The sequence below is a fragment of the Ambystoma mexicanum genome, chromosome 4q, assembly GCF_040938575.1.
Source record: "Ambystoma mexicanum isolate Mex_15411 chromosome 4q, UKY_AmexF1_1, whole genome shotgun sequence".
Classification (NCBI taxonomy): Eukaryota; Metazoa; Chordata; class Amphibia; order Caudata; family Ambystomatidae; genus Ambystoma; species Ambystoma mexicanum.
The window spans coordinates 531,355,832-531,378,691 of record NC_090928.1 but is presented as its reverse complement, the minus strand read 5'-3'; the positions used below and the strand labels follow the sequence as shown (position 1 = coordinate 531,378,691).

Genomic DNA, 22,860 nt, shown 5'->3' with positions numbered 1-22,860 from the left:
TGTTAACATGCAATGTATGAATGCATGTCTGGATGATGTGTAATGGGGCAATACCATACCTTAATGTATTCACTGTAAAAGAAAAAGTATGCATCATCTTACTATAAAATAAAGTGGAGAAAACACAAATAAGACTTTTTTCCACACAGGTTTAATCGGCTATTTCCTGATATTCTTCAATGCGTTCTGATATTGACTGGTAATTGTGTTTGATACTTTCTTAGACTATTTCTGCCTCTGGCTGATGTGTATTTTCTTTCCAAACTCCACCAGAGCCTATGATTACACAGCATCCTATCTGTGGAAAGCGGCAGTGCAGGGATAGGGAAGAAAACTATAGGCATCCAAAGGAGCCCTGCTAGCTCAGTCGGTAGAGCTTGAGTCTCTTAATCTCAGGGTCGTGGGTTCGAGCCCCACGTTGGGCAAAAACAACTAAGATTGTAGTGCTTTTTGACCAAAAAAATACATCCTATCTGTGGAAAACGGCAGTGCAGGGATAGGGAAGAAAACTATAGGCATCCAAAGGAGCCCGGCTAGCTCAGTCGGTAGAGCATGAGACTCTTAATCTCAGGGTCGTGGGTTCAAGCCCCACGTTGGGCGAAAACAACTAAAATTTTAGTGCTTTTTGACCAAAAAAATAGAAATTGAAAGTCTCTTTACAATATTTGCAATATTTTCATTGTTAACATGCAATATATGAATGCATGTCTGGATGATGTGTAATGGGGCAATACCATACCTTAATGTATTCACTGTAAAAGAAAAAGTATGTATCATCTTACTATAAAATAAAGTGGAGAAAACACAAATAAGACTTTTTTCCACACAGGTTTAATCGGCTATTTCCTGATATTCTTCAATGCGTTCTGATATTGACTGGTAATTGTGTTTGATACTTTCTTAGACTATTTCTGCCTCTGGCTGATGTGTATTTTCTTTCCAAACTCCACCAGAGCCTATGATTACACAGCATCCTATCTGTGGAAAGCGGCAGTGTAGGGATAGGGAAGAAAACTATAGGCATCCAAAGGAGCCTGGCTAGTTCAGTTGGTAGAGCATGAGACTCTTAATCTCAGGGTCGTGGGTTCGAGCCCCACGTTGGGCGAAAACAACTAAAATTGTAGTGCTTCTTGACCAAAAAAATAGAAATTGAAAGTCTATTTGCAATATTTTCATTGTTAACATGCAATATATGAATGCATGTCTGGATGATGTGTAATGGGGCAATACCATACCTTAATGTATTCACTGTAAAATAAAAAGTATGTATCATCTTATTATAAAATAAAGTGGAGAAAACACAAATAAGACTTTTTTTCACACAGGTTCAGTCAGCTATTTCCTTATATTCTTCAAAGCGTTCTCATATTGACTGGTAATTGTGTTTGATACTTTCTTAGACTATTTCTGCCTCTGGCTGATGTGTATTTTCTTTCCAAACTCCACCAGAGCCTATGATTACACAGCATCCTATCTGTGGAAACCGGCAGTGCAGGGATAGGGAAGAAAACTATAGGCATCCAAAGGAGCCCGGCTAGCTCAGTCGGTAGAGCATGAGACTCTTAATCTCAGGGTCGTGGGTTCGAGCCCCATGTTGGGCGAAAACAACTAAAATTTTAGTGCTTTTTGACCAAAAAAATAGAAATTGAAAGTCTCTTTACAATATTTGCAATATTTTCATTGTTAACATGCAATATATGAATGCATGTCTGGATGATGTGTAATGGGGCAATACCATACCTTAATGTATTCACTGTAAAAGAAAAAGTATGTATCATCTTACTATAAAATAAAGTGGAGAAAACACAAATAAGACTTTTTTCCACACAGGTTTAATCGGCTATTTCCTGATATTCTTCAATGCGTTCTGATATTGACTGGTAATTGTGTTTGATACTTTCTTAGACTATTTCTGCCGCTGGCTGATGTGTATTTTCTTTCCAAACTCCACCAGAGCCTATGATTACACATCATCCTATCTGTGGAAACCGGCAGTGCAGGGATAGGGAAGAAAACTATAGCCATCCAAAGGAGCCCGGCTAGCTCAGTCGGTAGAGCATGAGACTCTTAATCTCAGGGTCGTGGGTTCGAGCCCCACGTTGGGCGAAAACAACTAAAATTTTAGTGCTTTTTGACCAAAAAAATAGAAATTGAAAGTCTCTTTACAATATTTGCAATATTTTCATTGTTAACATGCAATATATGAATGCATGTCTGGATGATGTGTAATGGGGCAATACCATACCTTAATGTATTCACTGTAAAAGAAAAAGTATGTATCATCTTACTATAAAATAAAGTGGAGAAAACACAAATAAGACTTTTTTCCACACAGGTTTAATCGGCTATTTCCTGATATTCTTCAATGCGTTCTGATATTGACTGGTAATTGTGTTTGATACTTTCTTAGACTATTTCTGCCGCTGGCTGATGTGTATTTTCTTTCCAAACTCAACCAGAGCCTATGATTACACAGCATCCTATCTGTGGAAAGCGGCAGTGCAGGGATAGGGAAGAAAACTATAGGCATCCAAAGGAGCCTGGCTAGTTCAGTTGGTAGAGCATGAGACTCTTAATCTCAGGGTCGTGGGTTCGAGCCCCACGTTGGGCGAAAACAACTAAAATTGTAGTGCTTTTTGACAACTAAAATTGTAGTGCTTTTTTCCACACAGGTTTAATCGGCTATTTCCTGATATTCTTCAATGCGTTCTGATATTGACTGGTAATTGTGTTTGATACTTTCTTAGACTATTTCTGCCGCTGGCTGATGTGTATTTTCTTTCCAAACTCAACCAGAGCCTATGATTACACAGCATCCTATCTGTGGAAAGCGGCAGTGCAGGGATAGGGAAGAAAACTATAGGCATCCAAAGGAGCCTGGCTAGTTCAGTTGGTAGAGCATGAGACTCTTAATCTCAGGGTCGTGGGTTCGAGCCCCACGTTGGGCGAAAACAACTAAAATTGTAGTGCTTTTTGACCAAAAAAATAGAAATTGAAAGTCTCTTTACAATATTTGCAATATTTTCATTGTTAACATGCAATGTATGAATGCATGTCTGGATGATGTGTAATGGGGCAATACCATACCTTAATGTATTCACTGTAAAAGAAAAAGTATGCATCATCTTACTATAAAATAAAGTGGAGAAAACACAAATAAGACTTTTTTCCACACAGGTTTAATCGGCTATTTCCTGATATTCTTCAATGCGTTCTGATATTGACTGGTAATTGTGTTTGATACTTTCTTAGACTATTTCTGCCTCTGGCTGATGTGTATTTTCTTTCCAAACTCCACCAGAGCCTATGATTACACAGCATCCTATCTGTGGAAAGCGGCAGTGTAGGGATAGGGAAGAAAACTATAGGCATCCAAAGGAGCCTGGCTAGTTCAGTTGGTAGAGCATGAGACTCTTAATCTCAGGGTCGTGGGTTCGAGCCCCACGTTGGGCGAAAACAACTAAAATTGTAGTGCTTCTTGACCAAAAAAATAGAAATTGAAAGTCTATTTGCAATATTTTCATTGTTAACATGCAATATATGAATGCATGTCTGGATGATGTGTAATGGGGCAATACCATACCTTAATGTATTCACTGTAAAATAAAAAGTATGTATCATCTTATTATAAAATAAAGTGGAGAAAACACAAATAAGACTTTTTTTCACACAGGTTCAGTCAGCTATTTCCTTATATTCTTCAAAGCGTTCTCATATTGACTGGTAATTGTGTTTGATACTTTCTTAGACTATTTCTGCCTCTGGCTGATGTGTATTTTCTTTCCAAACTCCACCAGAGCCTATGATTACACAGCATCCTATCTGTGGAAACCGGCAGTGCAGGGATAGGGAAGAAAACTATAGGCATCCAAAGGAGCCCGGCTAGCTCAGTCGGTAGAGCATGAGACTCTTAATCTCAGGGTCGTGGGTTCGAGCCCCATGTTGGGCGAAAACAACTAAAATTTTAGTGCTTTTTGACCAAAAAAATAGAAATTGAAAGTCTCTTTACAATATTTGCAATATTTTCATTGTTAACATGCAATATATGAATGCATGTCTGGATGATGTGTAATGGGGCAATACCATACCTTAATGTATTCACTGTAAAAGAAAAAGTATGTATCATCTTACTATAAAATAAAGTGGAGAAAACACAAATAAGACTTTTTTCCACACAGGTTTAATCGGCTATTTCCTGATATTCTTCAATGCGTTCTGATATTGACTGGTAATTGTGTTTGATACTTTCTTAGACTATTTCTGCCGCTGGCTGATGTGTATTTTCTTTCCAAACTCCACCAGAGCCTATGATTACACATCATCCTATCTGTGGAAACCGGCAGTGCAGGGATAGGGAAGAAAACTATAGCCATCCAAAGGAGCCCGGCTAGCTCAGTCGGTAGAGCATGAGACTCTTAATCTCAGGGTCGTGGGTTCGAGCCCCACGTTGGGCGAAAACAACTAAAATTTTAGTGCTTTTTGACCAAAAAAATAGAAATTGAAAGTCTCTTTACAATATTTGCAATATTTTCATTGTTAACATGCAATATATGAATGCATGTCTGGATGATGTGTAATGGGGCAATACCATACCTTAATGTATTCACTGTAAAAGAAAAAGTATGTATCATCTTACTATAAAATAAAGTGGAGAAAACACAAATAAGACTTTTTTCCACACAGGTTTAATCGGCTATTTCCTGATATTCTTCAATGCGTTCTGATATTGACTGGTAATTGTGTTTGATACTTTCTTAGACTATTTCTGCCGCTGGCTGATGTGTATTTTCTTTCCAAACTCAACCAGAGCCTATGATTACACAGCATCCTATCTGTGGAAAGCGGCAGTGCAGGGATAGGGAAGAAAACTATAGGCATCCAAAGGAGCCTGGCTAGTTCAGTTGGTAGAGCATGAGACGCTTAATCTCAGGGTCGTGGGTTCGAGCCCCACGTTGGGCGAAAACAACTAAAATTGTAGTGCTTTTTGACCAAAAAAATAGAAATTGAAAGTCTCTTTACAATATTTGCAATATTTTCATTGTTAACATGCAATGTATGAATGCATGTCTGGATGATGTGTAATGGGGCAATACCATACCTTAATGTATTCACTGTAAAAGAAAAAGTATGCATCATCTTACTATAAAATAAAGTGGAGAAAACACAAATAAGACTTTTTTCCACACAGGTTTAATCGGCTATTTCCTGATATTCTTCAATGCGTTCTGATATTGACTGGTAATTGTGTTTGATACTTTCTTAGACTATTTCTGCCTCTGGCTGATGTGTATTTTCTTTCCAAACTCCACCAGAGCCTATGATTACACAGCATCCTATCTGTGGAAAGCGGCAGTGCAGGGATAGGGAAGAAAACTATAGGCATCCAAAGGAGTCCGGCTAGCTCAGTCGGTAGAGCTTGAGTCTCTTAATCTCAGGGTCGTGGGTTCGAGCCCCACGTTGGGCGAAAACAACTAAAATTGTAGTGCTTTTTGACCAAAAAAATAAATCCTATCTGTGGAAAACGGCAGTGCAGGGATAGGGAAGAAAACTATAGGCATCCAAAGGAGCCCGGCTAGCTCAGTCGGTAGAGCATGAGACTCTTAATCTCAGGGTCGTGGGTTCGAGCCCCACGTTGGGCGAAAACAACTAAAATTTTAGTGCTTTTTGACCAAAAAAATAGAAATTGAAAGTCTCTTTACAATATTTGCAATATTTTCATTGTTAACATGCAATATATGAATGCATGTCTGGATGATGTGTAATGGGGCAATACCATACCTTAATGTATTCACTGTAAAAGAAAAAGTATGTATCATCTTACTATAAAATAAAGTGGAGAAAACACAAATAAGACTTTTTTCCACACAGGTTTAATCGGCTATTTCCTGATATTCTTCAATGCGTTCTGATATTGACTGGTAATTGTGTTTGATACTTTCTTAGACTATTTCTGCCTCTGGCTGATGTGTATTTTCTTTCCAAACTCCACCAGAGCCTATGATTACACAGCATCCTATCTGTGGAAAGCGGCAGTGTAGGGATAGGGAAGAAAACTATAGGCATCCAAAGGAGCCTGGCTAGTTCAGTTGGTAGAGCATGAGACTCTTAATCTCAGGGTCGTGGGTTCGAGCCCCACGTTGGGCGAAAACAACTAAAATTGTAGTGCTTCTTGACCAAAAAAATAGAAATTGAAAGTCTCTTTACAATATTTGCAATATTTTCATTGTTAACATGCAATATATGAATGCATGTCTGGATGATGTGTAATGGGGCAATACCATACCTTAATGTATTCACTGTAAAATAAAAAGTATGTATCATCTTATTATAAAATAAAGTGGAGAAAACACAAATAAGACTTTTTTTCACACAGGTTCAGTCAGCTATTTCCTTATATTCTTCAAAGCGTTCTCATATTGACTGGTAATTGTGTTTGATACTTTCTTAGACTATTTCTGCCTCTGGCTGATGTGTATTTTCTTTCCAAACTCCACCAGAGCCTATGATTACACAGCATCCTATCTGTGGAAACCGGCAGTGCAGGGATAGGGAAGAAAACTATAGGCATCCAAAGGAGCCCGGCTAGCTCAGTCGGTAGAGCATGAGACTCTTAATCTCAGGGTCGTGGGTTCGAGCCCCACGTTGGGCGAAAACAACTAAAATTTTAGTGCTTTTTGACCAAAAAAATAGAAATTGAAAGTCTCTTTACAATATTTGCAATATTTTCATTGTTAACATGCAATATATGAATGCATGTCTGGATGATGTGTAATGGGGCAATACCATACCTTAATGTATTCACTGTAAAAGAAAAAGTATGCATCATCTTACTATAAAATAAAGTGGAGAGAACACAAATAAGACTTTTTTCCACACAGGTTTAATCGGCTATTTCCTGATATTCTTCAATGCGTTCTGATATTGACTGGTAATTGTGTTTGATACTTTCTTAGACTATTTCTGCCGCTGGCTGATGTGTATTTTCTTTCCAAACTCCACCAGAGCCTATGATTACACAGCATCCTATCTGTGGAAAGCGGCAGTGCAGGGATAGGGAAGAAAACTATAGGCATCCAAAGGAGCCCGGCTAGCTCAGTCGGTAGAGCTTGAGTCTCTTAATCTCAGGGTCGTGGGTTCGAGCCCCACGTTGGGCGAAAACAACTAAAATTGTAGTGCTTTTTGACCAAAAAAATACATCCTATCTGTGGAAAACGGCAGTGCAGGGATAGGGAAGAAAACTATAGGCATCCAAAGGAGCCCGGCTAGCTCAGTCGGTAGAGCATGAGACTCTTAATCTCAGGGTCGTGGGTTCGAGCCCCACGTTGGGCGAAAACAACTAAAATTTTAGTGCTTTTTGACCAAAAAAATAGAAATTGAAAGTCTCTTTACAATATTTGCAATATTTTCATTGTTAACATGCAATATATGAATGCATGTCTGGATGATGTGTAATGGGGCAATACCATACCTTAATGTATTCACTGTAAAAGAAAAAGTATGTATCATCTTACTATAAAATAAAGTGGAGAAAACACAAATAAGACTTTTTTCCACACAGGTTTAATCGGCTATTTCCTGATATTCTTCAATGCGTTCTGATATTGACTGGTAATTGTGTTTGATACTTTCTTAGACTATTTCTGCCTCTGGCTGATGTGTATTTTCTTTCCAAACTCCACCAGAGCCTATGATTACACAGCATCCTATCTGTGGAAAGCGGCAGTGTAGGGATAGGGAAGAAAACTATAGGCATCCAAAGGAGCCTGGCTAGTTCAGTTGGTAGAGCATGAGACTCTTAATCTCAGGGTCGTGGGTTCGAGCCCCACGTTGGGCAAAAACAACTAAAATTGTAGTGCTTCTTGACCAAAAAAATAGAAATTGAAAGTCTCTTTACAATATTTGCAATATTTTCATTGTTAACATGCAATATATGAATGCATGTCTGGATGATGTGTAATGGGGCAATACCATACCTTAATGTATTCACTGTAAAATAAAAAGTATGTATCATCTTATTATAAAATAAAGTGGAGAAAACACAAATAAGACTTTTTTTCACACAGGTTCAGTCAGCTATTTCCTTATATTCTTCAAAGCGTTCTCATATTGACTGGTAATTATGTTTGATACTTTCTTAGACTATTTCTGCCTCTGGCTGATGTGTATTTTCTTTCCAAACTCCACCAGAGCCTATGATTACACAGCATCCTATCTGTGGAAACCGGCAGTGCAGGGATAGGGAAGAAAACTATAAGCATCCAAAGGAGCCCGGCTAGCTCAGTCGGTAGAGCATGAGACTCTTAATCTCAGGGTCGTGGGTTCGAGCCCCACGTTGGGCGAAAACAACTAAAATTTTAGTGCTTTTTGACCCAAAAAATAGAAATTGAAAGTCTCTTTACAATATTTGCAATATTTTCATTGTTAACATGCAATATATGAATGCATGTCTGGATGATGTGTAATGGGGCAATACCATACCTTAATGTATTCACTGTAAAAGAAAAAGTATGTATCATCTTACTATAAAATAAAGTGGAGAAAACACAAATAAGACTTTTTTCCACACAGGTTTAATCGGCTATTTCCTGATATTCTTCAATGCGTTCTGATATTGACTGGTAATTGTGTTTGATACTTTCTTAGACTATTTCTGCCGCTGGCTGATGTGTATTTTCTTTCCAAACTCCACCAGAGCCTATGATTACACAGCATCCTATCTGTGGAAACCGGCAGTGCAGGGATAGGGAAGAAAACTATAGGCATCCAAAGGAGCCCAGCTAGCTCAGTCGGTAGAGCTTGAGTCTCTTAATCTCAGGGTCGTGGGTTCGAGCCCCACGTTGGGCGAAAACAACTAAAATTGTAGTGCTTTTTGACCAAAAAAATAGAAATTGAAAGTCTCTTTACAATATTTTCATTGTTAACATGCAATGTATGAATGCATGTCTGGATGATGTGTAATGGGGCAATACCATACCTTAATGTATTCACTGTAAAAGAAAAAGTATGCATCATCTTACTATAAAATAAAGTGGAGAAAACACAAATAAGATTTTTTTCCACACAGGTTTAATCGGCTATTTCCTGATATTCTTCAATGCGTTCTGATATTGACTGGTAATTGTGTTTGATACTTTCTTAGACTATTTCTGCCTCTGGCTGATGTGTATTTTCTTTCCAAACTCCACCAGAGCCTATGATTACACAGCATCCTATCTGTGGAAAGCGGCAGTGCAGGGATAGGGAAGAAAACTATAGGCATCCAAAGGAGCCCGGCTAGCTCAGTCGGTAGAGCTTGAGTCTCTTAATCTCAGGGTCGTGGGTTCGAGCCCCACGTTGGGTGAAAACAACTAAAATTGTAGTGCTTTTTGACCAAAAAAATACATCCTATCTGTGGAAAACGGCAGTGCAGGGATAGGGAAGAAAACTATAGGCATCCAAAGGAGCCTGGCTAGCTCAGTCGGTAGAGCTTGAGACTCTTAATCTCAGGGTCGTGGGTTCGAGCCCCACGTTGGGCGAAAACAACTAAAATTTTAGTGCTTTTTGACCAAAAAAATAGAAATTGAAATTCTCTTTACAATATTTGCAATATTTTCATTGTTAACATGCAATATATGAATGCATGTCTGGATGATGTGTAATGGGGCAATACCATACCTTAATGTATTCACTGTAAAAGAAAAAGTATGTATCATCTTACTATAAAATAAAGTGGAGAAAACACAAATAAGACTTTTTTCCACACAGGTTTAATCGGCTATTTCCTGATATTCTTCAATGCGTTCTGATATTGACTGGTAATTGTGTTTGATACTTTCTTAGATTATTTCTGCCTCTGGCTGATGTGTATTTTCTTTCCAAACTCCACCAGAGCCTATGATTACACAGCATCCTATCTGTGGAAAACGGCAGTGCAGGGATAGGGAAGAAAACTATAGACATTCAAAGGAGCCCGGCTAGCTCAGTCGGTAGAGCATGAGACTCTTACTCTCAGGGTCGTGGGTTTGAGCCCCACATTGGGCGAAAACAACTAAAATTGTAGTGCTTTTTGACCAAAAAAATAGAAATTGAAAGTCTCTTTACAATATTTGCAATATTTTCATTGTTAAAATGCAATGTATGAATGCATGTCTGGATGATGTGTAATGGGGCAATACCATACCTTAATGTATTCACTGTAAAAGAAAAAGTATGCATCATCTTACTATAAAATAAAGTGAAGAAAACACAAATAAGACTTTTTTCCACACAGGTTTAATCGGCTATTTCCTGATATTCTTCAATGCGTTCTGATATTGACTGGTAATTGTGTTTGATACTTTGACTATTTCTGCCTCTGGCTGATGTGTATTTTCTTTCCAAACTCCACCAGAGCCTATGATTACACAGCATCCTATCTGTGGAAAACGGCAGTGCAGGGATAGGGAAGAAAACTATAGGCATCCAAAGGAGCCCGGCTAGCTCAGTCGGTAGAGCATGAGACTCTTAATCTCAGGGTCGTGGGTCCGAGCCCCACGTTGGACGAAAACAACTAAAATTGTAGTGCTTTTTGACCAAAAAAATACATCCTATCTGTGGAAAACGGCAGTGCAGGGATAGGGAAGAAAACTATAGGCATCCAAAGGAGCCTGGCTAGCTCAGTCGGTAGAGCATGAGACTCTTAATCTCAGGGTCGTGGGTTCGAGCCCCACGTTGGACGAAAACAACTGAAATTGTAGTGCTTTTTGACCAAAAAAATACATCCTATCTATGGAAAACGGCAGTGCAGGGATAGGGAAGAAAACTATAGGCATCCAAAGGAGCCCGGCTAGCTCAGTCGGTAGAGCATGAGACTCTTAATCTCAGGGTCGTGGGTCCGAGCCCCACGTTGGACGAAAACAACTAAAATTGTAGTGCTTTTTGACCAAAAAAATACATCCTATCTGTGGAAAACGGCAGTGCAGGGATAGGGAAGAAAACTATAGGCATCCAAAGGAGCCTGGCTAGCTCAGTCGGTAGAGCATGAGACTCTTAATCTCAGGGTCGTGGGTTCGAGCCCCACGTTGGACGAAAACAACTAAAATTGTAGTGCTTTTTGACCAAAAAAATACATCCTATCTATGGAAAACGGCAGTGCAGGGATAGGGAAGAAAACTATAGGCATCCAAAGGAGCCCGGCTAGCTCAGTCGGTAGAGCATGAGACTCTTAATCTCAGGGTCGTGGGTTATAGCCCCACGTTGGGCGAAAACAACTAAAATTTTAGTGCTTTTTGACCAAAAAAATAGAAATTGAAAGTCTCTTTACAATATTTGCAATATTTTCATTGTTAACATGCAATATATGAATGCATGTCTGGATGATGTGTAATGGGGCAATGCCATACCTTAATGTATTCACTGTAAAAGAAAAAGTATGTATCATCTTACTATAAAATGAAGTGGAGAAAACACAAATAAGACTTTTTTCCACACAGGTTCAGTCAGCTATTTCCTTATATTCTTCAAAGCGTTCTGATATTGACTGGTAATTGTGTTTGATACTTTCTTAGACTATTTCTGCCTCTGGCTGATGTGTATTTTCTTTCCAAACTCCACCAGAGCCTATGATTACACAGCATCCTATCTGTGGAAAGCGGCAGTGCAGGGATAGGGAAGAAAACTATAGGCATCCAAAGGAGCCCGGCTAGCTCAGTCGGTAGAGCATGAGACTCTTACTCTCAGGGTTGTGGGTTCGAGCCCCACATTGGGCGAAAACAACTAAAATTGTACTGCTCTTTTCACTGTAAAATAAAAAGTATGTATCATCTTATTATAAAATAAAGTGGAGAAAACACAAATAAGACTTTCTTTCACACAGGTTCAGTCAGCTATTTCCTTATATTCTTCAAAGCGTTCTGATATTGACTGGTAATTGTGTTTGATACTTTCTTAGACTATTTTTGCCTCTGGCTGATGTGTATTTTCTTTCCAAACTCCACCAGAGCCTATGATTACACAGCATCCTAAAATTTTAGTGCTTTTTGACCAAAAAAATAGAAATTGAAAGTCTCTTTACAATATTTGCAATATTTTCATTGTTAACATGCAATGTATGAATGCATGTCTGGATGATGTGTAATGGGGCAATACCATACCTTAATGTATTCACTGTAAAAGAAAAAGTATGCATCATCTTACTATAAAATAAAGTGGAGAAAACACAAATAAGACTTTTTTCCACACAGGTTTAATCGGCTATTTCCTGATATTCTTCAATGCGTTCTGATATTGACTGGTAATTGTGTTTGATACTTTCTTAGACTATTTCTGCCTCTGGCTGATGTGTATTTTCTTTCCAAACTCCACCAGAGCCTATGATTACACAGCATCCTATCTGTGGAAAGCGGCAGTGCAGGGATAGGGAAGAAAACTATAGGCATACAAAGGAGCCCGGCTAGCTCAGTCGGTAGAGCATGAGACTCTTAATCTCAGGGTCGTGGGTTCGAGCCCCACGTTGGGCGAAAACAACTAAAATTGTAGTGCTTTTAGACCAAAAAAATACATCCTATCTGTGGAAAACGGCAGTGCAGGGATAGGGAAGAAAACTATAAGCATCCAAAGGAGCCTGGCTAGCTCAGTCGGTAGAGCTTGAGACTCTTAATCTCAGGGTCGTGGGTTCGAGCCCCACGTTGGGCGAAAACAACTAAAATTTTAGTGCTTTTTGACTAAAAAAATAGAAATTGAAAGTCTCTTTACAATATTTGCAATATTTTCATTGTTAACATGCAATATATGAATGCATGTCTGGATGATGTGTAATGGGGCAATACCATACCTTAATGTATTCACTGTAAAATAAAAAGTATGTATCATCTTATTATAAAATAAAGTGGAGAAAACACAAATAAGACTTTCTTTCACACAGGTTCAGTCAGCTATTTCCTTATATTCTTCAAAGCGTTCTGATATTGACTGGTAATTGTGTTTGATACTTTCTTAGACTATTTCTGCCTCTGGCTGATGTGTATTTTCTTTCCAAACTCCACCAGAGCCTATGATTACACAGCATCCTATCTGTGGAAAGCGGCAGTGCAGGGATAGGGAAGAAAACTATAAGCATCCAAAGGAGCCCGGCTAGCACAGTCGGTAGAGCATGAGACTCTTAATCTCAGGGTCGTGGGTTCGAGCCCCACGTTGGGCGAAAACAACTAAAATTGTAGTGCTTTTTGACCAAAAAAATACATCCTATCTGTGGAAAACGGCAGTGCAGGGATAGGGAAGAAAACTATAGGCATCCAAAGGAGCCTGGCTAGCTCAGTCGGTAGAGCTTGAGACTCTTAATCTCAGGGTCGTGGGTTCGAGCCCCACGTTGGGCGAAAACAACTAAAATTTTAGTGCTTTTTGACCAAAAAAATAGAAATTGAAAGTCTCTTTACAATATTTGCAATATTTTCATTGTTAACATGCAATATATGAATGCATGTCTGGATGATGTGTAATGGGGCAATACCATACCTTAATGTATTCACTGTAAAAGAAAAAGTATGTATCATCTTACTATAAAATAAAGTGGAGAAAACACAAATAAGACTTTTTTCCACACAGGTTTAATCGGCTATTTCCTGATATTCTTCAATGCGTTCTGATATTGACTGGTAATTGTGTTTGATACTTTCTTAGATTATTTCTGCCTCTGGCTGATGTGTATTTTCTTTCCAAACTCCACCAGAGCCTATGATTACACAGCATCCTATCTGTGGAAAACGGCAGTGCAGGGATAGGGAAGAAAACTATAGACATTCAAAGGAGCCCGGCTAGCTCAGTCGGTAGAGCATGAGACTCTTACTCTCAGGGTCGTGGGTTTGAGCCCCACATTGGGCGAAAACAACTAAAATTGTAGTGCTTTTTGACCAAAAAAATAGAAATTGAAAGTCTCTTTACAATATTTGCAATATTTTCATTGTTAACATGCAATGTATGAATGCATGTCTGGATGATGTGTAATGGGGCAATACCATACCTTAATGTATTCACTGTAAAAGAAAAAGTATGCATCATCTTACTATAAAATAAAGTGAAGAAAACACAAATAAGACTTTTTTCCACACAGGTTTAATCGGCTATTTCCTGATATTCTTCAATGCGTTCTGATATTGACTGGTAATTGTGTTTGATACTTTGACTATTTCTGCCTCTGGCTGATGTGTATTTTCTTTCCAAACTCCACCAGAGCCTATGATTACACAGCATCCTATCTGTGGAAAACGGCAGTGCAGGGATAGGGAAGAAAACTATAGGCATCCAAAGGAGCCCGGCTAGCTCAGTCGGTAGAGCATGAGACTCTTAATCTCAGGGTCGTGGGTCCGAGCCCCACGTTGGACGAAAACAACTAAAATTGTAGTGCTTTTTGACCAAAAAAATACATCCTATCTGTGGAAAACGGCAGTGCAGGGATAGGGAAGAAAACTATAGGCATCCAAAGGAGCCTGGCTAGCTCAGTCGGTAGAGCATGAGACTCTTAATCTCAGGGTCGTGGGTTCGAGCCCCACGTTGGACGAAAACAACTGAAATTGTAGTGCTTTTTGACCAAAAAAATACATCCTATCTATGGAAAACGGCAGTGCAGGGATAGGGAAGAAAACTATAGGCATCCAAAGGAGCCCGGCTAGCTCAGTCGGTAGAGCATGAGACTCTTAATCTCAGGGTCGTGGGTCCGAGCCCCACGTTGGACGAAAACAACTAAAATTGTAGTGCTTTTTGACCAAAAAAATACATCCTATCTGTGGAAAACGGCAGTGCAGGGATAGGGAAGAAAACTATAGGCATCCAAAGGAGCCTGGCTAGCTCAGTCGGTAGAGCATGAGACTCTTAATCTCAGGGTCGTGGGTTCGAGCCCCACGTTGGACGAAAACAACTAAAATTGTAGTGCTTTTTGACCAAAAAAATACATCCTATCTATGGAAAACGGCAGTGCAGGGATAGGGAAGAAAACTATAGGCATCCAAAGGAGCCCGGCTAGCTCAGTCGGTAGAGCATGAGACTCTTAATCTCAGGGTCGTGGGTTATAGCCCCACGTTGGGCGAAAACAACTAAAATTTTAGTGCTTTTTGACCAAAAAAATAGAAATTGAAAGTCTCTTTACAATATTTGCAATATTTTCATTGTTAACATGCAATATATGAATGCATGTCTGGATGATGTGTAATGGGGCAATGCCATACCTTAATGTATTCACTGTAAAAGAAAAAGTATGTATCATCTTACTATAAAATGAAGTGGAGAAAACACAAATAAGACTTTTTTCCACACAGGTTCAGTCAGCTATTTCCTTATATTCTTCAAAGCGTTCTGATATTGACTGGTAATTGTGTTTGATACTTTCTTAGACTATTTCTGCCTCTGGCTGATGTGTATTTTCTTTCCAAACTCCACCAGAGCCTATGATTACACAGCATCCTATCTGTGGAAAGCGGCAGTGCAGGGATAGGGAAGAAAACTATAGGCATCCAAAGGAGCCCGGCTAGCTCAGTCGGTAGAGCATGAGACTCTTACTCTCAGGGTCGTGGGTTCGAGCCCCACATTGGGCGAAAACAACTAAAATTGTACTGCTCTTTGACCAAAAAAATAGAAATTGAAAGTCTCTTTACAATATTTGCAATATTTTCATTGTTAACATGCAATATATGAATGCATGTCTGGATGATGTGTAATGGGGCAATACCATACCTTAATGTATTCACTGTAAAATAAAAAGTATGTATCATCTTATTATAAAATAAAGTGGAGAAAACACAAATAAGACTTTCTTTCACACAGGTTCAGTCAGCTATTTCCTTATATTCTTCAAAGCGTTCTGATATTGACTGGTAATTGTGTTTGATACTTTCTTAGACTATTTTTGCCTCTGGCTGATGTGTATTTTCTTTCCAAACTCCACCAGAGCCTATGATTACACAGCATCCTAAAATTTTAGTGCTTTTTGACCAAAAAAATAGAAATTGAAAGTCTCTTTACAATATTTGCAATATTTTCATTGTTAACATGCAATGTATGAATGCATGTCTGGATGATGTGTAATGGGGCAATACCATACCTTAATGTATTCACTGTAAAAGAAAAAGTATGCATCATCTTACTATAAAATAAAGTGGAGAAAACACAAATAAGACTTTTTTCCACACAGGTTTAATCGGCTATTTCCTGATATTCTTCAATGCGTTCTGATATTGACTGGTAATTGTGTTTGATACTTTCTTAGACTATTTCTGCCTCTGGCTGATGTGTATTTTCTTTCCAAACTCCACCAGAGCCTATGATTACACAGCATCCTATCTGTGGAAAGCGGCAGTGCAGGGATAGGGAAGAAAACTATAGGCATACAAAGGAGCCCGGCTAGCTCAGTCGGTAGAGCGTGAGACTCTTAATCTCAGGGTCGTGGGTTCGAGCCCCACGTTGGGCGAAAACAACTAAAATTGTAGTGCTTTTTGACCAAAAAAATACATCCTATCTGTGGAAAACGGCAGTGCAGGGATAGGGAAGAAAACTATAAGCATCCAAAGGAGCCTGGCTAGCTCAGTCGGTAGAGCTTGAGACTCTTAATCTCAGGGTCGTGGGTTCGAGCCCCACGTTGGGCGAAAACAACTAAAATTTTAGTGCTTTTTGACTAAAAAAATAGAAATTGAAAGTCTCTTTACAATATTTGCAATATTTTCATTGTTAACATGCAATATATGAATGCATGTCTGGATGATGTGTAATGGGGCAATACCATACCTTAATGTATTCACTGTAAAATAAAAAGTATGTATCATCTTATTATAAAATAAAGTGGAGAAAACACAAATAAGACTTTCTTTCACACAGGTTCAGTCAGCTATTTCCTTATATTCTTCAAAGCGTTCTGATATTGACTGGTAATTGTGTTTGATACTTTCTTAGACTATTTCTGCCTCTGGCTGATGTGTATTTTCTTTCCAAACTCCACCAGAGCCTATGATTACACAGCATCCTATCTGTGGAAAGCGGCAGTGCAGGGATAGGGAAGAAAACTATAAGCATCCAAAGGAGCCCGGCTAGCTCAGTCGGTAGAGCATGAGACTCTTAATCTCAGGGTCGTGGGTTCGAGCCCCACGTTGGGCGAAAACAACTAAAATTGTAGTGCTTTTTGACCAAAAAAATACATCCTATCTGTGGAAAACGGCAGTGCAGGGATAGGGAAGAAAACTATAGGCATCCAAAGGAGCCTGGCTAGCTCAGTCGGTAGAGCTTGAGACTCTTAATCTCAGGGTCGTGGGTTCGAGCCCCACGTTGGGCGAAAACAACTAAAATTTTAGTGCTTTTTGACCAAAAAAATAGAAATTGAAAGTCTCTTTACAATATTTGCAATATTTTCATTGTTAACATGCAATATATGAATGCATGTCTGGATGATGTGTAATGGGGCAATACCATACCTTAATGTATTCACTGTAAAAGAAAAAATATGTATCATCTTACTATAAAATAAAGTGGAGAAAACACAAATAAGACTTTTTTCCACACAGGTTTAATCGGCTATTTCCTGATATTCTTCAATGCGTTCTGATATTGACTGGTAATTGTGTTTGATACTTTGACTATTTCTGCCTCTGGCTGATGTGTATTTTCTTTCCAAACTCCACCAGAGCCTATGATTACACAGCATCCTATCTGTGGAAAACGGCAGTGCAGGGATAGGGAAGAAAACTATAGGCATCCAAAGGAGCCCGGCTAGCTCAGTCGGTAGAGCATGAGACTCTTAATCTCAGGGTCGTGGGTTCGAGCCCCACGTTGGGCGAAAACAACTAAAATTGTAGTGCTTTTTGACCAAAAAAATACATCCTATCTGTGGAAAGCGGCAGTGCAGGGATAGGGAAGAAAACTATAGGCATCCAAAGGAGCCTGGCTAGTTCAGTCGGTAGAGCTTGAGACTCTTAATCTCAGGGTCGTGGGTTCGAGCCCCTCATTGGGCGAAAACAACTAAAATTGTAGTGCTTTTTGACCAAAAAAATAGAAATTGAAAGTCTCTTTACAATATTTGCAATATTTTCATTGTTAACATGCAATATATGAATGCATGTCTGGATGATGTGTAATGGGGCAATACCATACCTTAATGTATTCACTGTAAAATAAAAAGTATGTATCATCTTACTATAAAATAAAGTGGAGAAAACACAAATAAGACTTTTTTCCACACAGGTTTAATCGGCTATTTCCTGATATTCTTCAATGCGTTCTGATATTGACTGGTAATTGTGTTTGATACTTTCTTAGACTATTTCTGCCTCTGGCTGATGTGTATTTTCTTTCCAAACTCCACCAGAGCCTATGATTACACAGCATCCTATCTGTGGAAAGCGGCAGTGCAGGGATAGGGAAGAAAACTATAGGCATCCAAAGGAGCCTGGCTAGTTCAGTTGGTAGAGCATGAGACTCTTAATCTCGGGGTCGTGGGTTCGAGCCCCACGTTGGGCGAAAACAACTAAAATTGTAGTGCTTTTTGACCAAAAAAATAGAAATTGAAAGTCTCTTTACAATATTTGCAATATTTTCATTGTTAACATGCAATGTATGAATGCATGTCTGGATGGTGTGTAATGGGGCAATACCATACCTTAATGTATTCACTGTAAAAGAAAAAGTATGTATCATCTTACTATAAAATAAAGTGGAGAAAACACAAATAAGACTTTTTTCCACACAGGTTTAATCGGCTATTTCCTGATATTCTTCAATGCGTTCTGATATTGACTGGTAATTGTGTTTGATACTTTGACTATTTCTGCCTCTGGCTGATGTGTATTTTCTTTCCAAACTCCACCAGAGCCTATGATTACACAGCATCCTATCTGCGGAAAACGGCAGTGCAGGGATAGGGAAGAAAACTATAGCCATCCAAAGGAGCCCGGCTAGCTCAGTTGGTAGAGCATGAGACTCTTAATCTCAGGGTCGTGGGTTCGAGCCCCATGTTGGGCGAAAACAACTAAAATTGTAGTGCTTTTTGACCAAAAAAATAGAAATTGAAAGTCTCTTTACAATATTTGCAATATTTTCATTGTTAACATGCAATATATGAATGCATGTCTGGATGATGTGTAATGGGGCAATACCATACCTTAATGTATTCACTGTAAAAGAAAAAGTATGCATCATCTTACTATAAAATAAAGTGGAGAAAACACAAATAAGACTTTTTTCCACACAGGTTTAATCGGCTATTTCCTGATATTCTTCAATGCGTTCTGATATTGACTGGTAATTGTGTTTGATACTTTCTTAGACTATTTCTGCCTCTGGCTGATGTGTATTTTCTTTCCAAACTCCACCAGAGCCTATGATTACACAGCATCCTATTTGTGGAAAGCGGCAGTGCAGGGATAGGGAAGAAAACTATAGGCATCCAAAGGAGCCCGGCTAGCTCAGTCGGTAGAGCTTGAGTCTCTTAATCTCAGGGTCGTGGGTTCGAGCCCCACGTTGGGCGAAAACAACTAAAATTGTAGTGCTTTTTGACCAAAAAAATACATCCTATCTGTGGAAAACGGCAGTGCAGGGATAGGGAAGAAAACTATAGGCATCCAAAGGAGCCCGGCTAGCTCAGTCGGTAGAACATGAGACTCTTAATCTCAGGGTCGTGGGTTCGAGCCCCACGTTGGGCGAAAACAACTAAAATTTTAGTGCTTTTTGACCAAAAAAATAGAAATTGAAAGTCTCTTTACAATATTTGCAATATTTTCATTGTTAACATGCAATATATGAATGCATGTCTGGATGATGTGTAATGGGGCAATACCATACCTTAATGTATTCACTGTAAAAGAAAAAGTATGTATCATCTTACTATAAAATAAAGTGGAGAAAACACAAATAAGACTTTTTTCCACACAGGTTTAATCGGCTATTTCCTGATATTCTTCAATGCGTTCTGATATTGACTGGTAATTGTGTTTGATACTTTCTTAGACTATTTCTGCCTCTGGCTGATGTGTATTTTCTTTCCAAACTCCACCAGAGCCTATGATTACACAGCATCCTATCTGTGGAAAGCGGCAGTGTAGGGATAGGGAAGAAAACTATAGGCATCCAAAGGAGCCTGGCTAGTTCAGTTGGTAGAGCATGAGACTCTTAATCTCAGGGTCGTGGGTTCGAGCCCCACGTTGGGCGAAAACAACTAAAATTGTAGTGCTTCTTGACCAAAAAAATAGAAATTGAAACTCTCTTTACAATATTTGCAATATTTTCATTGTTAACATGCAATATATGAATGCATGTCTGGATGATGTGTAATGGGGCAATACCATACCTTAATGTATTCACTGTAAAAGAAAAAGTATGTATCATCTTACTATAAAATAAAGTGGAGAAAACACAAATAAGACTTTTTTCCACACAGGTTTAATCGGCTATTTCCTGATATTCTTCAATGCGTTCTGATATTGACTGGTAATTGTGTTTGATACTTTCTTAGACTATTTCTGCCTCTGGCTGATGTGTATTTTCTTTCCAAACTCCACCAGAGCCTATGATTACACAGCATCCTATCTGTGGAAAGCGGCAGTGTAGGGATAGGGAAGAAAACTATAGGCATCCAAAGGAGCCTGGCTAGTTCAGTTGGTAGAGCATGAGACTCTTAATCTCAGGGTCGTGGGTTCGAGCCCCACGTTGGGCGAAAACAACTAAAATTTTAGTGCTTTTTGACCCAAAAAATAGAAATTGAAAGTCTCTTTACAATATTTGCAATATTTTCATTGTTAACATGCAATATATGAATGCATGTCTGGATGATGTGTAATGGGGCAATACCATACCTTAATGTATTCACTGTAAAAGAAAAAGTATGTATCATCTTACTATAAAATAAAGTGGAGAAAACACAAATAAGACTTTTTTCCACACAGGTTTAATCGGCTATTTCCTGATATTCTTCAATGCGTTCTGATATTGACTGGTAATTGTGTTTGATACTTTCTTAGACTATTTCTGCCGCTGGCTGATGTGTATTTTCTTTCCAAACTCCACCAGAGCCTATGATTACACAGCATCCTATCTGTGGAAACCGGCAGTGCAGGGATAGGGAAGAAAACTATAGGCATCCAAAGGAGCCCAGCTAGCTCAGTCGGTAGAGCTTGAGTCTCTTAATCTCAGGGTCGTGGGTTCGAGCCCCACGTTGGGCGAAAACAACTAAAATTGTAGTGCTTTTTGACCAAAAAAATAGAAATTGAAAGTCTCTTTACAATATTTTCATTGTTAACATGCAATGTATGAATGCATGTCTGGATGATGTGTAATGGGGCAATACCATACCTTAATGTATTCACTGTAAAAGAAAAAGTATGCATCATCTTACTATAAAATAAAGTGGAGAAAACACAAATAAGATTTTTTTCCACACAGGTTTAATCGGCTATTTCCTGATATTCTTCAATGCGTTCTGATATTGACTGGTAATTGTGTTTGATACTTTCTTAGACTATTTCTGCCTCTGGCTGATGTGTATTTTCTTTCCAAACTCCACCAGAGCCTATGATTACACAGCATCCTATCTGTGGAAAGCGGCAGTGCAGGGATAGGGAAGAAAACTATAGGCATCCAAAGGAGCCCGGCTAGCTCAGTCGGTAGAGCTTGAGTCTCTTAATCTCAGGGTCGTGGGTTCGAGCCCCACGTTGGGCGAAAACAACTAAAATTGTAGTGCTTTTTGACCAAAAAAATACATCCTATCTGTGGAAAACGGCAGTGCAGGGATAGGGAAGAAAACTATAGGCATCCAAAGGAGCCTGGCTAGCTCAGTCGGTAGAGCTTGAGACTCTTAATCTCAGGGTCGTGGGTTCGAGCCCCACGTTGGGCGAAAACAACTAAAATTTTAGTGCTTTTTGACCAAAAAAATAGAAATTGAAATTCTCTTTACAATATTTGCAATATTTTCATTGTTAACATGCAATATATGAATGCATGTCTGGATGATGTGTAATGGGGCAATACCATACCTTAATGTATTCACTGTAAAAGAAAAAGTATGTATCATCTTACTATAAAATAAAGTGGAGAAAACACAAATAAGACTTTTTTCCACACAGGTTTAATCAGCTATTTCCTGATATTCTTCAATGCGTTCTGATATTGACTGGTAATTGTGTTTGATACTTTCTTAGACTATTTCTGCCTCTGGCTGATGTGTATTTTCTTTCCAAACTCCACCAGAGCCTATGATTACACAGCATCCTATCTGTGGAAAGCGGCAGTGCAGGGATAGGGAAGAAAACTATAAGCATCCAAAGGAGCCCGGCTAGCTCAGTCGGTAGAGCATGAGACTCTTAATCTCAGGGTCGTGGGTTCGAGCCCCACGTTGGGCGAAAACAACTAAAATTGTAGTGCTTTTTGACCAAAAAAATACATCCTATCTGTGGAAAACGGCAGTGCAGGGATAGGGAAGAAAACTATAGGCATCCAAAGGAGCCTGGCTAGCTCAGTCGGTAGAGCTTGAGACTCTTAATCTCAGGGTCGTGGGTTCGAGCCCCACGTTGGGCGAAAACAACTAAAATTTTAGTGCTTTTTGACCAAAAAAATAGAAATTGAAAGTCTCTTTACAATATTTGCAATATTTTCATTGTTAACATGCAATATATGAATGCATGTCTGGATGATGTGTAATGGGGCAATACCATACCTTAATGTATTCACTGTAAAAGAAAAAATATGTATCATCTTACTATAAAATAAAGTGGAGAAAACACAAATAAGACTTTTTTCCACACAGGTTTAATCGGCTATTTCCTGATATTCTTCAATGCGTTCTGATATTGACTGGTAATTGTGTTTGATACTTTGACTATTTCTGCCTCTGGCTGATGTGTATTTTCTTTCCAAACTCCACCAGAGCCTATGATTACA

The 22,860-nt window shown here is 38.9% G+C and overlaps 1 non-coding gene across 1 annotated transcript; it reads left to right on the top strand.

Moving 5' to 3' along the window:
- Positions 1 to 16,341: 16,341 nt before the first annotated feature.
- On the top strand, positions 16,342 to 16,414 carry TRNAK-CUU (transfer RNA lysine (anticodon CUU)). The gene has a single exon. It is a non-coding gene; the product is annotated as a tRNA-Lys (tRNA).
- The last annotated feature ends 6,446 nt before the right edge of the window (positions 16,415 to 22,860 follow it).